General features: G+C 60.5%; 1 protein-coding gene across 4 annotated transcripts in view; it reads left to right on the top strand.

Annotated features, from left to right (window-relative positions):
- The first annotated feature begins 260 nt into the window (after positions 1 to 260).
- The window catches only part of LOC138838994 (B-cell CLL/lymphoma 9-like protein), a 29,617-nt gene continuing 16,729 nt past the window's right edge, over positions 261 to 13,148 (top strand). For 2 of the 4 annotated variants that reach the window (XM_070038623.1, XM_070038621.1), the window contains exons 1-2: positions 261 to 1,033; positions 7,019 to 7,074. The gene's annotated coding sequence lies outside the window, so the exon portion shown is untranslated. Of the gene's footprint in view, positions 1,034 to 7,018; positions 7,075 to 7,912; positions 8,016 to 13,148 lie in introns of those variants that run through there. The other 2 variants (XM_070038624.1, XM_070038622.1) reach the window with 2 other exon arrangements.

Below are 13,148 nucleotides of genomic sequence, written 5' to 3'. Positions count from 1 at the left end.
GGACCCAGTGTGTGTGTGTGTGTGTGTGTGTGTGTGTGTGTGTGTGCATCTCCCACTCTTTCCAACCCGTGCAGATAGGAAGGTAGGTTTGTCAGACGACACCCTAGCCTGGGATGCTGGTGGCGCGCGTCCTCCCCCCGTCCTCAGGAAAGGGGAGGAGAGAGAGACCGAAGCCCCCCCTTCCCCGCCTGCGGGCCGACCGGCCTCCCGCTAGCCGGCCGGGCGCCTTACCGAGTCAGGCCACTGGGAGGCTGGGGGAGCCGGGTTGGGCGAGGAGTCGAGCGAGATGGGGGAGCTCTTATTTTGACAGGGGCCTCTCCGGGCTCTGGTATGAAGGCAGAAGGAGGCAGCCAGCGAGCCCCGATGCTTATTCAGGCTGGGGAGCGGAGCCGAGTGGAGGGGCGAGCGGGGCTCCGGCAGCGCGGGGGAGCCCGGGGAGGCGGCGGCGCGCGGCGGAGCCAGTGGCCGGACATGCCCCGGAGCCGGGGCCGCTGCACCACCGCCGCCGCCCGGAGCCAGCCGGCCGGACGCCCGCACGCCTGGGTCTCCCGGCGCCGCGCAGCCCGGGGCCCGCGACCCGGACCCTCGGCGGCGTCCGATCGACAATAAGCGTCCAGACAGCCCCCTCCCCGCCCGGGCCCGGCGTCCCCGCGGGCCTGGGGGAAAGTGAAAGGCGGAGGCGGAGGAAGGAAGGAAGGAAGGGAGGAGGAGCAGGACCCGAGCCCCCAGCCCCGCGCCCGGCCCGGCCCCGCGCCCGGCGGGTGCGCCGGCTCCCCCGCCGCTGCCCGGCGCCCACGACCATGCTCGGCGGTGGCGAGGCGGCCCCGCAGGCGCCCGCCGACCCCCGGATCCCCTCTCCCGGGCCGGGCAGGTTTTGAGCTCAAGGCGCCCAGGATCAAAAGATCGCCGCCCGCCCGCCCTCGGCTTCGCACCTCCGGCCGTCCAGCAGGAGGGGGACCCCCTCCACCCGCCGACCTGACCTGGTCATGGCGTCCAGCTCCGGCCTGGCGTGAGGACCCCCGGCCCGCGCGAGGTGAGGGGAGGGCTGGGGAGAGGGCGAAAGTCACGCCAGGCCGGCCGGACGGGGGGGGGGGGCGGCGTGCCGGGGAGGGGACGCGGCCGGATTGTCTCCTGCCCTCGCGCACGCGGCCCGGGCTGTCGGAGGGGCGGGGGACGCCCCCCCCCAGGGCCGGGGGAGGCTCCTCGCAGGCCCCCCGACAGGTTGGCAGTTCCAGAGCCCCGGAAGGAGGGCTCGGGGGCGGCGGGGGGACCCTGCCACCCCGGCGCAGAGAACAAGGCCGGCCTCGGGCCAGCTGGAGCAGCGAACCCTGCCCTGGGGGCTTCTGGGAGATGTAGTCCCCTTCCCGGGCTCCCCAGCCCGGTGGGGGCTGGCACCCCAGCCCCCCTCCCCTGTCTGACGGGAGCCTCCAAAAGGAGGTGAATCGGTACTGGGGAGATCTGGGGGCCACCCTCTGCCCCCAGGCCTTGCCTCTGAGCTGCCAGAGCCTGGAGGAGCCTCCCCCGTCCAGGCTTCTGAGGTGGCGGGGGCTGGACCAGGGGTGGGACAGTCACACAGTTCATTGGAGGTGGCCCTGCTCCCTCGGCAGGAGGTGGCTGCTGTCTTGGTCCAAAGGAGGCCTTGGGGGAAGAAGGTGAGAGGAGGAGGGAGGTTTAGGCCTCTTGCCTGGCTGGGGTAGGTCCCAGGCTTCTGGGAATTTGGTTTCTGGAGGGACCGAGGTCCAATTTCCACTTCCCCCTCTTGGGGGGCTGAGAAGGAGGGGCTCCCCTCAAAGTCTGGGAATTTGGAGGGTGTCTCCCTGGAGCAATGAGGCCAGGGTCAGCTTCTGTCTGTCTGTCCAGTTTCCTTCCTTCCGGGTTTTTCTAATACCCCCTCTCTCCCTCCTCCCACTGTCTGCTACTTGGGGTGTGTGTCTGTGCAGGTCTAGGGGGCCTCTGCTGCGGGAGGAAAAGTATTCTGAGAGAGGGGGAGCTGGGCTGTGAGCCCTGGGAAAGGGACTCTGCTGCCCCCTTGATCTTTGCCCTCTCTTCCTCCTTTCCCTCCCCCCACTCTAGTTTACTCCCTTGCTGCACTGTTTACCTGGGAAGTCTGTCTGCCTTGTATCTGCTCAAACTAGCTCTCCAATGGGTGTGTGTGTGGGGGGAGGTGGGTTCCATTCCTCTTCTCCCCCCTTCCAACGTCTTTTTAGGGAGCAGCCACTTCCGGGGGGGGCAGGGGTTCCTTTGCTGGCCCCCAGCATGGGCTTGGCTGCCTTCTCTGGGTCAAGACCATGATTTCGTGCCCTCAGGGGAAGAGCGTGCTCAGGCCGTGTCCTCCCAGTGTGTGCTCTGAGGCCCTGCTGCTGTTAGAAGCCTTGGGACTGGGAATGGAGGAGGAAGGCAGGGAGTGGGGAGGGAAGCAGGGGTCTGGTACCGGAAAGAAGGTGGGAGGCACTGCTGTTCCTCAGGTGATCTACCTCCTTGGAGGACTGGGCCAGCCCTGGCCATCTCCCTCCACTGACTTCCCAGCTAACTTGCTGCTACTCTTGCTTAGGATGGGGTGGGGTTGATTCTGGGAGGCAGGCTGTTGAGAGAGAGGACACTTAGCAGCTTCCATCTAGGATGACTGTTGTGCTCGTGGGTCACAGGGGCTAGTCAGTGCTAAGTTGAGCCCGAGTGATCTTGCTTGGTGAAGGTACATTGGACACCCATGGCTTCATTTAGCTAATTTCTGCCTCCGGGTTCCTGGTACCCTAGGCTGGGGGCTCACCCACTACTAGACAGGGCAGTAGCCTCCTGGGCAGAGGCCTAGCTGGTGGCAGTGTGGACTCAGCACTCAGCAAAGGCTGGAATGCCTGGCACCTGCTTTAGATTAAAGGCTGCTGTATAAAAGGCAGTGTGTGTGTGTGTGTGTGTGTGTGTGTGCGCGCACGCGCGTGTGTGCGTGTGTGTGTGTGTGTGTGTGTGTGTGTGTGTGTGTGTGTGGTGGGGGTGTGCCTGCCTTTGGAGAGTGGCTGAGATAGAGCCTGGGGAGTCCAGGGGTTGGGAGGAAAGCACCAAGGTTGCAGGTGGCAACAACTTTGGCACAAATGGAAGCAGCTCTGTAACGGCTCCTCCAGGGAGAGGAGGCCCTGCCTCTGGCGCCACTGCAGGCTGAGGTTGGGTCCCAGCACCCTCGGCAGCTCCTGGAGCCAAGGTGTCTGTGTGCCCCGTCTTCCTCTTTCAAGGAGGCCCACAAGGATGTGGGGAGGCACTTTGGGGTTCCTGTTGCCTCTGTGCCACGTTTACCTCTCCCTGGGCTTCCTGGCTGCCGGCAGGGAGGGACCTCAAGAGCCAGGGCACTCGAGGATGATGGGAAAATGGCATCCCTTGCTTCCTTGTACTAGAGCCCTGGGCACTGCCCCGGTGCTGACCTGAGAGAAGGGACAGAAGGGGGATGGCACCGTGGGAAAGTGGGCAGCCGTGGGAGCCAAGCGGTACAGGCTGGGTGCCGCGGGCAGGCAGCCGCTGCCAGGCCCGCTCTCCCTGGGGTGGGGCCGCTTGCTCCAGGGACTGGCTCAACCTGTTGAGCGCCTGGCTGCTCTAACCTGGCATCTGTGCCTCTGCCTGCCAGCCCCAACAGCTGCCCACCTGTAGCTGCACTGTGGGGACAGCTCCCAGGACCTGGGAATAAAGAGGTTCAGATTGGCTCCCGGGACCACCAGGTGGGGGGCTCCTAGCAGGGCTGAGCATCTTCCCCAGGGATTGCTGAGCTGCTCCTGTCTGGGCCTCCCAGTCTCAGAGCCGGGGTTCCAGAGCCAGGTGGCCGGGGCTGGGAGCAGAGGGATGAGGTGGAGAGGGCCGCTGCTCGCTGCTTGTCATTTGGATGGGCGGCCCCGAAGGCAGCCTGGAATTTCCTCTGCGGAGTGCCAGGGCCAGGCCTCCAGAGCCCCACCCCCAGCCTGGCCTGACCTCCCTCCCCCTCCCTCTCTCCCTGGTGAGCCCGGCCGACTTTCCCTGGAGGTTGGAGGAGGGGCAGCAAGGGCCCTCTGGCTGCCCTGGGAGGGGTGACTTCCTGGGTGTGTGTGGGGGGTGTTGCAATGCCTCAGTCTCCCCTATGATCCTCATCTCTGTGAAGGGGAGAGAAGACTTGAATTCCCAGGGGGTTGCTACCTCAGCCTGCCCTGAGTGTGGGCAGTCCTGACTGCCCTGCACCCCCTCTCTGACCTCTTAACTCTTGGCCCACCTTCAGACTCCGAATGCTGCTGGGGAAGCAGAGGCAGAAGGCTGTCACCACAGCTCACAAGTGGGTAGGGGAGCAGGTTCCCCCTTACCCTCAGTTCTTAGGGGTGTAGAGGCCTTTCCCTGTCTCCTTTCTATTCCTGGCAGCCAGGAACGCTCCTTTGCCTTCTGTCCAGCAGCCTGGGCCTTCCCTGCTTGGCCCTGGGCCGGCTGCGCCTCCTGCCTTGGTGTCTCTTTTGGGGCCCCTTTCCCCATAGGCTGGGGCTTCCTCTGTCCAACCTCTCTCCTAGGTCTTGAGCTAGCAGCTCGGAGTTAGCCTGTGTACCCCTCCCCCCCTTCTCAACTGGGAATGGCCCTGAATCCAGCATTTCCAGCATTTCGAAACCAGGATTGTTTTGAAATCCCAGAGTGCTTCTCCACCCCTCGACTCCCCTCTCCGCTAGGAAGGAGGGACCTTGTCCTCTAATCTGACTTCATGCTGTGCACAGAGGTGGAGTGTTTGAGTTTGTGTGCTAGCACATGGCCACATACTACTACTCTGTGTGTGTGTGTGTGTGTGTGTGTGTGTGTGTGTATATGTGTGTATGTGTGTGTATGTCCCAGAGCTGGTGTAGCTCTGGGCAATTCTGTGTGGTTGGCCAGTGTCTGGTTGTTTCCTGAGCTTTCTTGGGCTGTCTTGGAGTATATGCAAATCTCTCTGGGTCTTAAGGAGAGTTTGGGCTTCTTTTTAGGAGGTACTTTGACTATGTATATGTCTGTGGGTTGCACATATCTGAGGATATTTCAGGAGTGTGCTCTGGAGGCATGTGCATCTTTGATGTGTGTGTGTGTGTGTGTGTGTGTGTGTGTGCGTGCACTGGGGCGCACGTGTGGTGCTTTACATCTCTCTCACCTCCTCCTCCTTCCTGGGAACATGTCTGGGTGTGTAGTCACAGGTTTCCCGCAGCTCCTAGGCTCCCTGGGACGTGGAGTCCTCTGCCCTTTGATAGGGAGGTTTCCTGGCATAAGGCCAAGGCTTCTGGCAGCCCTAGCCCTTGGAGAGAGAGTGTGGCGGACTGGAGACACATTGGGATAAACTGCCGCCCAGGGTTGGGCTTTCCCCCTCTGCTCCTCATGGGTCCCCAGCACGGTGAGGGGTCCCCCATGGCCAGATCACTTTCTGAGAGACAGTGCTGGCTGTTAAGGAAGATCTAGAGCTCTAAAGGAAAGTGATCCCCTCCCCCATTGTCATCTGCTTCTTTGGGGACAAGGAACAACTAGTCACATCAGACCTGGGAGCTTGGTGGCAAAGTTTAAGTTCAAAGAAGTTGAGGTCTCTGATTAGCAGCGGTGAACAAAAAATGAGCTCATCATTTCACTCTGAGCAGAAGATGAAGGGGCCTGGAATCCAGGCTCTTGGGGTGGGGCCGGCTGCCACTGCAGCCTCGGGTCCCAGGAAGTGGTTCTTGATGTTTAATCTCATTTTCTCCTACTACAGTTAGACAGCGTTCTCTGAGAGCGGAGTTCAGAGGATCAGGACTGGGCTGGGCTGTACAGACGGGAGACCCTGAGACACTCCCTCCCCCCCTAGAACTCAGTTTCCCTTTCTAGGATCTCACATTCCAGTTGAATGCTATCTTCTGGAAGCCATCAAGGAAGGAGTGAGTCTAGGCAGGGGCAGTTTGTGGGAGTCAAGGGCTTGGGGAGATTCGCAGAAGGTGGGCATAGGCTAGGTTGTCCCTTGACGCCCCTCCCCCCCGGGGGGGGCTGTGGTCCCCGGTGGAAGGGAGGGAGGGGGAGAGGCACAGGTTGGTACAGCGCTCAGTGACCCAGCAGGAGGAGGGGCTTGGCAAGGAATTTTCAGTTTGTGTTTCTCAATCTCTGTCTCTGAGACACGCACGCACACGTCACTGCAGACTCTCATCTACCTTCAGTAGATGAGTCCAGGAAAGTCACCCAGGTGGTGGTGGTAGGGCGGGGCCAGATGGAGCCATGTTCTGGCGGGCACTCTGTAACTGCCTCCTTCCTAGCAGTGGAAGCTACATCCAGCTCCAGCCCAATGCTGTCCTGGGCCTGAAGTAACACAGGCTGCAGAGGGTTAAGTCTGGTTGGCAGGGACCCCCCCCCAACCCCAGTGCAGTGAGAGAGAGAGGGAGGGGTGGTTAGCAGCTTGCTCTAGTTGGCGTCTCTCCCAGAATTCTTCGGAAAAGAACTCCCCTTTGACCCCCAGTACAAACTGAGCCCAGCCACCAGCCTCCCTCCCGCCTGCTGTGGGCGCTTCACCCAGTCCCTGCTACTGAACTGCTAAGCCTTCCTTACCCCAGGCCAAGTCCTTGGGACTTTGTGTCTTCAGGGGACCAGGGCTGCAGCCAGGGAGACCACACAGGAACCACAGCCATTCTTTTCCCTGACATAAGATAACCTCGGGGTGCCTGGTGTGGGAAGCTGGGGTCCTCAGGCCTCCCACTCCCCAGGTCCTCGGGCCAGGTTGGGGAGGCCTGCCGCTGGCCCTCCCCACCTCCAGTGGGGCCAGGCAATCTGGGAACTCTGAGGTCTTCCAGTGCCTTCTCCTTTCCTGCTTCCAGGACAGGGAGGGGGAGTGGTGTGGTGGGGCAGCTGGGTCAGGCCTGGCTCCCAGCCAGTCCACAGAAGTCCTGGCGTGGGGGGGGGGCATTCTGAGCAGCTCAGAGACTTCCTGTAGCTGCAGGCTGCGTGTATGTGTGTACAAGTTTGGGTGGGTGGGGGAGGGCTGGGGTTCTGGGAGGAGCTGGGGCATAGATTGCCCACAGGGGGGCTTCTAGCTGTGACCCTCTCTCCACAGGGAGACCCCATCCCAGACCACACCCTTGAGCCTGAGCCTGAGCACGTTCTCCGGAGGTGAGAGGGGGTCCGTGTGCTTGCGCGCGTCCTTCTTGGCCTCCCCCATCTGTCTGCAGTGGCCGCACCATCCTGGCTTAGCCTACCCGCCCCCCCCCCCCGCCCCCCTGCTCGGCTTTTCTGTCTTTTGGGCGCCTTCCTCCTGGCTTTCTGGCTTACTGCCCTCACTTTGCCTTGCCTTCCCTCTTTCCCCCCCTCCCCCCAGAAGAGGGGGGGCCTGCCCTGGTTCCTGGGGGGCAAACAGCCTTGCACCTAGACTGGTGGGGGGGCAGTAGGTGGGGGAGGGGCTGGGATGAGGAGGGTTAAAGCTGGGCTCCAGTGAAAGTTCCAGTCCTTTTCTCAGCTGCATCTTTTCCCCTGGTGGGAGGTGGGGAGACAGCTCCGTGCCCGAGGGCAGGCTACAGTTCCTGGTTATGCCAAGTACTGGCTCCCTCGCTGGCTCCAGGCTCTATGAGGCTTTGTCAAAGCCGAGTGGCTACTTCTGCTGCCCGATTCTATAGGCACAGGAGACATGGGTCTCATACACACACACACACACACACACACACACACACACCACACACACACACACACACCACACACACACACACCCACCACACACACACACCCACCACACACACACACACCATACACACACACACACACACCACACACACACACACACACACACACACAGGCGCCTCCCTCCCCTCCTTCCTTACTTAGCAACAACTCCCTGAATTCACAACAAACACTCCTGTGGGCCTGGCTCCTGGCTCCTGTCTGACTCGGGAGAGCTGGGGGAAGTCAGGGGCCAGGAGGAGATGCTTCTCCCGGGTGTGGGGGCTTCTGGGCTTTTCATCTGCCCCTCCTCTCCCTGATACGGGCTACTACCCCTCAGAGACGGGGAGGAAGTTGCCGTGCCTCCAACTCAGTGAAAAAAAATGGGGAGCAGTGGACAGGTATGGCAGAGCATGGGGCCAGAAAGCAGGGCTTGGACTCCAGGCCAGTCCCACTTGACCTTTGACCCCCACCTGGGGCAGGGGGGGCAGCTGAGTAATTCCTAGCCTAGGGCATCTCTCAGCAGGGGGCCAGAGCAGTTGTCCTGGACATTTGCCTTGTGACCTTGCTGACTGTTGGGGACCTGGATGTCAGCAGAGGTAACCCTTGGGGGAGGGGGAGGCTGAGTAGTGGGAGGCCCGGGAACTTTGCTCTGTCGGAGCTCAGGGCCAGGCCAGGCACCTGCATGGAGGGGGTGGAGAGCAGTGTGCTCCCTTTGATCTCCTCCCCGGGCAGGAACTGTGTGTGTCCTCTAGTGTGGGACCCGGTACCCAGCAGGCATGGAGCGACCGTGTGTGGGATGAGGGTGAGGCTGGACAGGACCTTCATTCTCTTGGGGTTGCAGAGCTGATTCCATGTGTGGTGCCCTGGCCAAGAACCCAACCACTGGAGTGTCTCCTGATTGTAGGCTGTGTGTCTTGGGCAAGCTACTTCACTTCCCTGTGCCTCCTCTTTCTTCTAAGACTGGGTGAGGTCGTGTTCTGTAATTCTAACTACTGCAGAGGCTGAGATAGGAGGATCTCCTTTATCCCAGGGGTTCAAGTCTGGTCACATAGCCATCTCATTTATAAAAAGAACAAGAAATGAGTACTTTTTTAGTAGTGTTGTTTTGAAGATTAAACTAGATAATGCCTGTGGAAGGTTTGAGTAAATGCTCAATTAGTGGTAGAGACCTCTTCTTTATTACTAGTAGAGGTTCTGCCGGAACTCTTGGCACCCCAGGGACTGGAGTGAAGGAAGGATTGATAGAGGGGAAGGGACAGCCCCCATAGTGCTATACACTTCGGGACTCTTTATTTTTGTCGGTCGTGGGGCTTGAACTCTGGGCCTGGGCACTGTCCCTCAGCTCTTCAGCTCAAAGCTAGCACTCTATCACTTGAGCTACAGCCCCACTTCCAGTTTTCTGGTGGTTTATTGGAGATAAGAGTCTCAGGGACTTTCCTGCTTGGGCTGGCTTTGAACCATGATCCTCAGATCTCAGCCTCCTGAGTAGCCAGGATTACAGTCATGAGCCACCAGGACCTGGCCTTCCTGGATTCTTTTTTTTTGGTCGGTCGTGAGGCTTGAACTCTAGGCCTGGGCACTGTCCCTCAGCTCTTCAGCTCAAGGCTAGCACTCTACCATTGGAGCCATAATGCCACTTCCAGCCTTTTCTGTTTATGTGGTGCTGAGGAATCGAACCCAGGGCCTCATGCATGCAAGTCAAGCACTATACCACTAAGCCTCCTTCCCAGCCCCTTCCTGGATTCTTAAGTCACTCCAAGACTCACCTTGTTGCTGCCTCAGTTTCCTCACAGTTGGTGCCAGCTGACACCTGGAGAAGGGCCTGGGGGAGGCTGAGCACCTGTCTCTTCATTATTGCTCCAAACTTATACTTTTCAGGGCCAGTCCAGCCCACCTCCCTCCCTCCCTCCCTCCCTCCCTCCCTCCCTCCCTCCCTCCCTCCCTCAGGGCTGGCTGTTTGCTCAGTTGAGCTTTAGCACCCCTCCCACCATCCATCCCCTGCTGCTCTGGTTTTTCACTGGACCGAACAAGATACTCTGTCCTTAAATGGCTCCCGTGGTCACCTCCTCTTCTTCCTGGACTAGGGGTCAGGGACCTTCCTTGGGGAGAAAAGTGGCAGCATGAAGTTGTGCCGTGGATGTCATCTGTGAGGCCGGTCTCAACACTCAGGGTCCCCTAGAGTCCCTGCCTGGGTATGTTTTTTTCTTTCTGTGAAGGGCCAGTGCCCAGGTGGAGAAGCCCAGGTGGACATGCTTGGCACTACTGGCCACAGGTGGACGTACTTGTCATTGCTGGCCACAGGTGGGCAGGGAGAGGGGCCATCTCTCCAAGCCCAGAAGGAGAGCGAGCTTCTATAGGCATTTCTAGCATCTCCAGGACATCCCAGAATCCTTCCCCTGGAGCTGCTTAGGTGTTTGGTCGTGTTGGAGAGTCTTGCCTTGACCCTGTGTGCCCTGGGCCAGAGGACAATGTTGAACGCCCGTTGGTGCCAAGGGCTCCCAAAGATCCTGGGATGGGAGTGGGTGGTAGATTGACTGACAGTGCCCCCAGGTGAGGGGGAACCATGCTGACAGGTGGTTGGCATTTTCTGGGGATTAATTTGTGCTTGTGATGCTGGGGTTCCCGGGTCTAAGGCCGGGGCTTGGCTGGTAGGTGCTCTCTCTGGTCTGATACGAGGAGGGGTGGTCAGAGTTCTTGATTGTCTCCCCAGGCCCTCATAGATCTAGAGGTCAGGGCTCATGGGCCTGAGCCATGTCTCCTTGTTGAGCTGTGCCTCCTGTGCCCAGCCGCCGGGCCTGTTCCTTGGGCAGGCTGGGGCTATTTTTGGGATCAGGCTGGGGCTCTGGGGCCGGTTTCAGATGTTCCAATGTGAACAGGAGAAAATGGGAACAGATGGCTGGAGGGTTCTGATCAGCGGGTCCTGCTGGGAGCAGGTTATTTTTAGGGCCTTGTTAACCCTTTGGGGGCACATGCACCCCCCCCAGGTACAGCCCTCTCTGGTCTTCTCCCTGGGCTACTTTCTTGCCAGAAGTGCCTATCGATTGCCCTTCTTTGTCTTCCAGGCCCTCTACTACACTTTAGGGTAGCTGCCAAAAGGGTCAGACAAGCAGAGGAGTGCCTGGTGGATGGGTTACAGACCTGGGAGAGGGAAATCCCTCCTCCACTTGCCTCTGGGGCTTGGAGATACACAGATGCTCTCTCCGTTCTTGCTTCTTGCTGTGGATTGGAGAAGGGTGAATCCAGGAATGCCTGGGGGCATGTTCCCGGAGGAGCCTGCCTGTTCCAGGAGAGCTGGGGACAAGCGGTGGAAACACTAATAAGATGCTCCTGGGCCCCATGTACTTAGTTACTCAAAGCACAAACATCTGGATGATCACAGCCTTCACCAAAGGTACCTTTATGACATGCCCGCATATTTGGGGACCGTGGCCAGGGATAAAGAAGAGAGCGTCAGGGCCAGACAGAGTTTGTTGCAGGATAGTAGGACTCAGGCATGCCATTCGTTAGTTCTAAAATTATCCCCGTTTCTGCAGATGAGCAAACAGGCTCAGAGGGAGAAAGGGATGGCCAAAAGTCCCATACCCCAGAAGGGGTGGGAGGGGTCTGGTACCCTGCCTGCCTGCCTGCCTGCACAGTTAGCTCTCATGCCACAGCATCCGCATGGCCCCTGGGGTCTCAGCCTCAGTCTTGAGGCTGCAGTGGGCACCAGATCTCTTCTGGGATGGGTGTGTGGGAAAGGAAGCCTGGGCGCAGGGACCCTGTCCATTTCTGCCCTCCCGATCCCCTAAGCCCTTCTTGCCCAAGGGTGCCAGGACTGACACTAGAAACCCCATTTGGCCTTCCTGTCTCCCCTACTGGAGGATCACAGGCACACATCCTGTCTCAGCACCCCACCCCCACCTGGTCCTGGCCCACAGGCCCCTGCTTCCTGGAGGGTCATGGCAGTCGGCATGGCCACGTGGGCAGAGGCCGATGGCCCTCCAGGTGCTGCGGGTGCCAAGAGGCTGGGCCAGGCTGGGCCAGGCAGCCGGCGGAGGCGGCAGCGCCGGCGGCAGCGGTGATGGGGCAGTGATGGGGCTGGAAGGATGTGTCTGCCTCTGGCAGTACCTGGGAGAGAGCAGAGTGCGGCAGGCAGGTTTTGGGTGAGGTCCCGCCCCGTGGTGTGGTGTGCCGTGCCGGCCGTGCCAGCAGCCTGCCCGCACTCCACTCCTCCCACAATGGCCCCATTGTTCCCAACAGCCAGGCAGTTTGGAGGAGGTTCCTCAGCCACCCCTACCCCCCCCCAAAGAGGGGGCCAGATTAACCCCTTGGAGGGCTGAGGCCAGGTGATGGTCCCCAGGGAGCTGCCCTGTGCTCCCCTCTCACCCGCTTCTGGAAATGGAGACTTGGGAAGTCACTCCCTAACCTACATGCAGCCAGCAGCCAGCAGCCACCTCCTGAGATCAGGCCATCCCACCAGGTAGACCCTCTCCCACCCCCACGCCGGTGCAGGTGCCAGGGGCCAGGAAGTGCCAGTGGACTGGCTAGAGGAGACCAGATATATTTGGGCTGGTGGGGCTAATTCCAGCCGCCACCGCCTGCCCTACTGGCTCCCCAGCTCCTTTCCTTCCTGTGAAACCAGAGCTGGGTTGGGCCTAGCTCAGGATTTCGGTGGATTTAAAGAGGCAGCACCATCGCTGCCAGCCTGACTTCCTTTCCCCCTCCCCAGGTAGGGTCTGGGGCAGAGAGAAGGCTAGGGAGCGTCAAGCGCCTCCCTTGGCCCGGGCTAACCCCTGCCCCTGGCCTCCGTTGGGGTACCAAGCTTCTGGCACTCTTCTCTTCCAGAGCCTTGGGCGGGTGGGGTGGGCGGGGGTGGGCTGTGGTTTCCTGTGTTGGCTGTTTGTGCCTGGCCTAGAGTGCCCGCCGCCTGCCTGGGCTTCCTGCCCTGTCTTGTTTCCTTGTGCCCCCCACCCTTCTGTTCTGGGGGAGGGAGCAGCTAGGGATTGGGCAGCAGTCTTTGGGGGCACCCCACTGCCAGGGCAGAGGCCACCCGGTAATGGCTTACAGGAGCCAAGAGAAGCGAGGTGCCACAGGTTTGCCTAGGCAGTGCCACTTGTCCCTTGCGGGCTCTGGGAGGGACAGTGACCCAGCATGGGCACAATGACTCTCCTCCAGGCACCCTGCTCAAGGGCCTAGGCTGGAAGGTTCTAGGGTCAGCCCCAGCAGGGTTGGGGTTGCCTGGCCTCACCCTGGGGATACAGGTGGGGTGGGGCTGGAAACTCCCAGGCAAAACCTCCCAAGCAAAACCTTGATTTGCATGGACTCCTCTCTCAGTGGGGGCGGGGGGGGGGCAGGAGGAAGTGGGGAGAATTGCTAGGAACCAGGGCCAGGGGAAGCCCCCCCCCCCAGCCCAAAAGTTCCCACACAGAGGGTCCCAGAGTAGCACCTTGGTCCTTGAGCAGATTTCCTGCTAGGCTGTAAATCTGTGACCTCCCCACCCAGCCACTGAGCCACCAGCTCAGGAAGAGGAAGTGACCATACAGGAGACCTAA

This window comes from Dipodomys merriami, unplaced genomic scaffold (assembly GCF_024711535.1).
Source record: "Dipodomys merriami isolate MVZ:Mamm:240054 unplaced genomic scaffold, mDipMer1.0.p SCAF_29, whole genome shotgun sequence".
In the NCBI taxonomy this organism is placed as follows: domain Eukaryota; kingdom Metazoa; phylum Chordata; class Mammalia; order Rodentia; family Heteromyidae; genus Dipodomys; species Dipodomys merriami.
The sequence above is the reverse complement of the archived record's forward strand: the minus strand, read 5'-3'. Positions and strand labels throughout refer to the sequence as shown.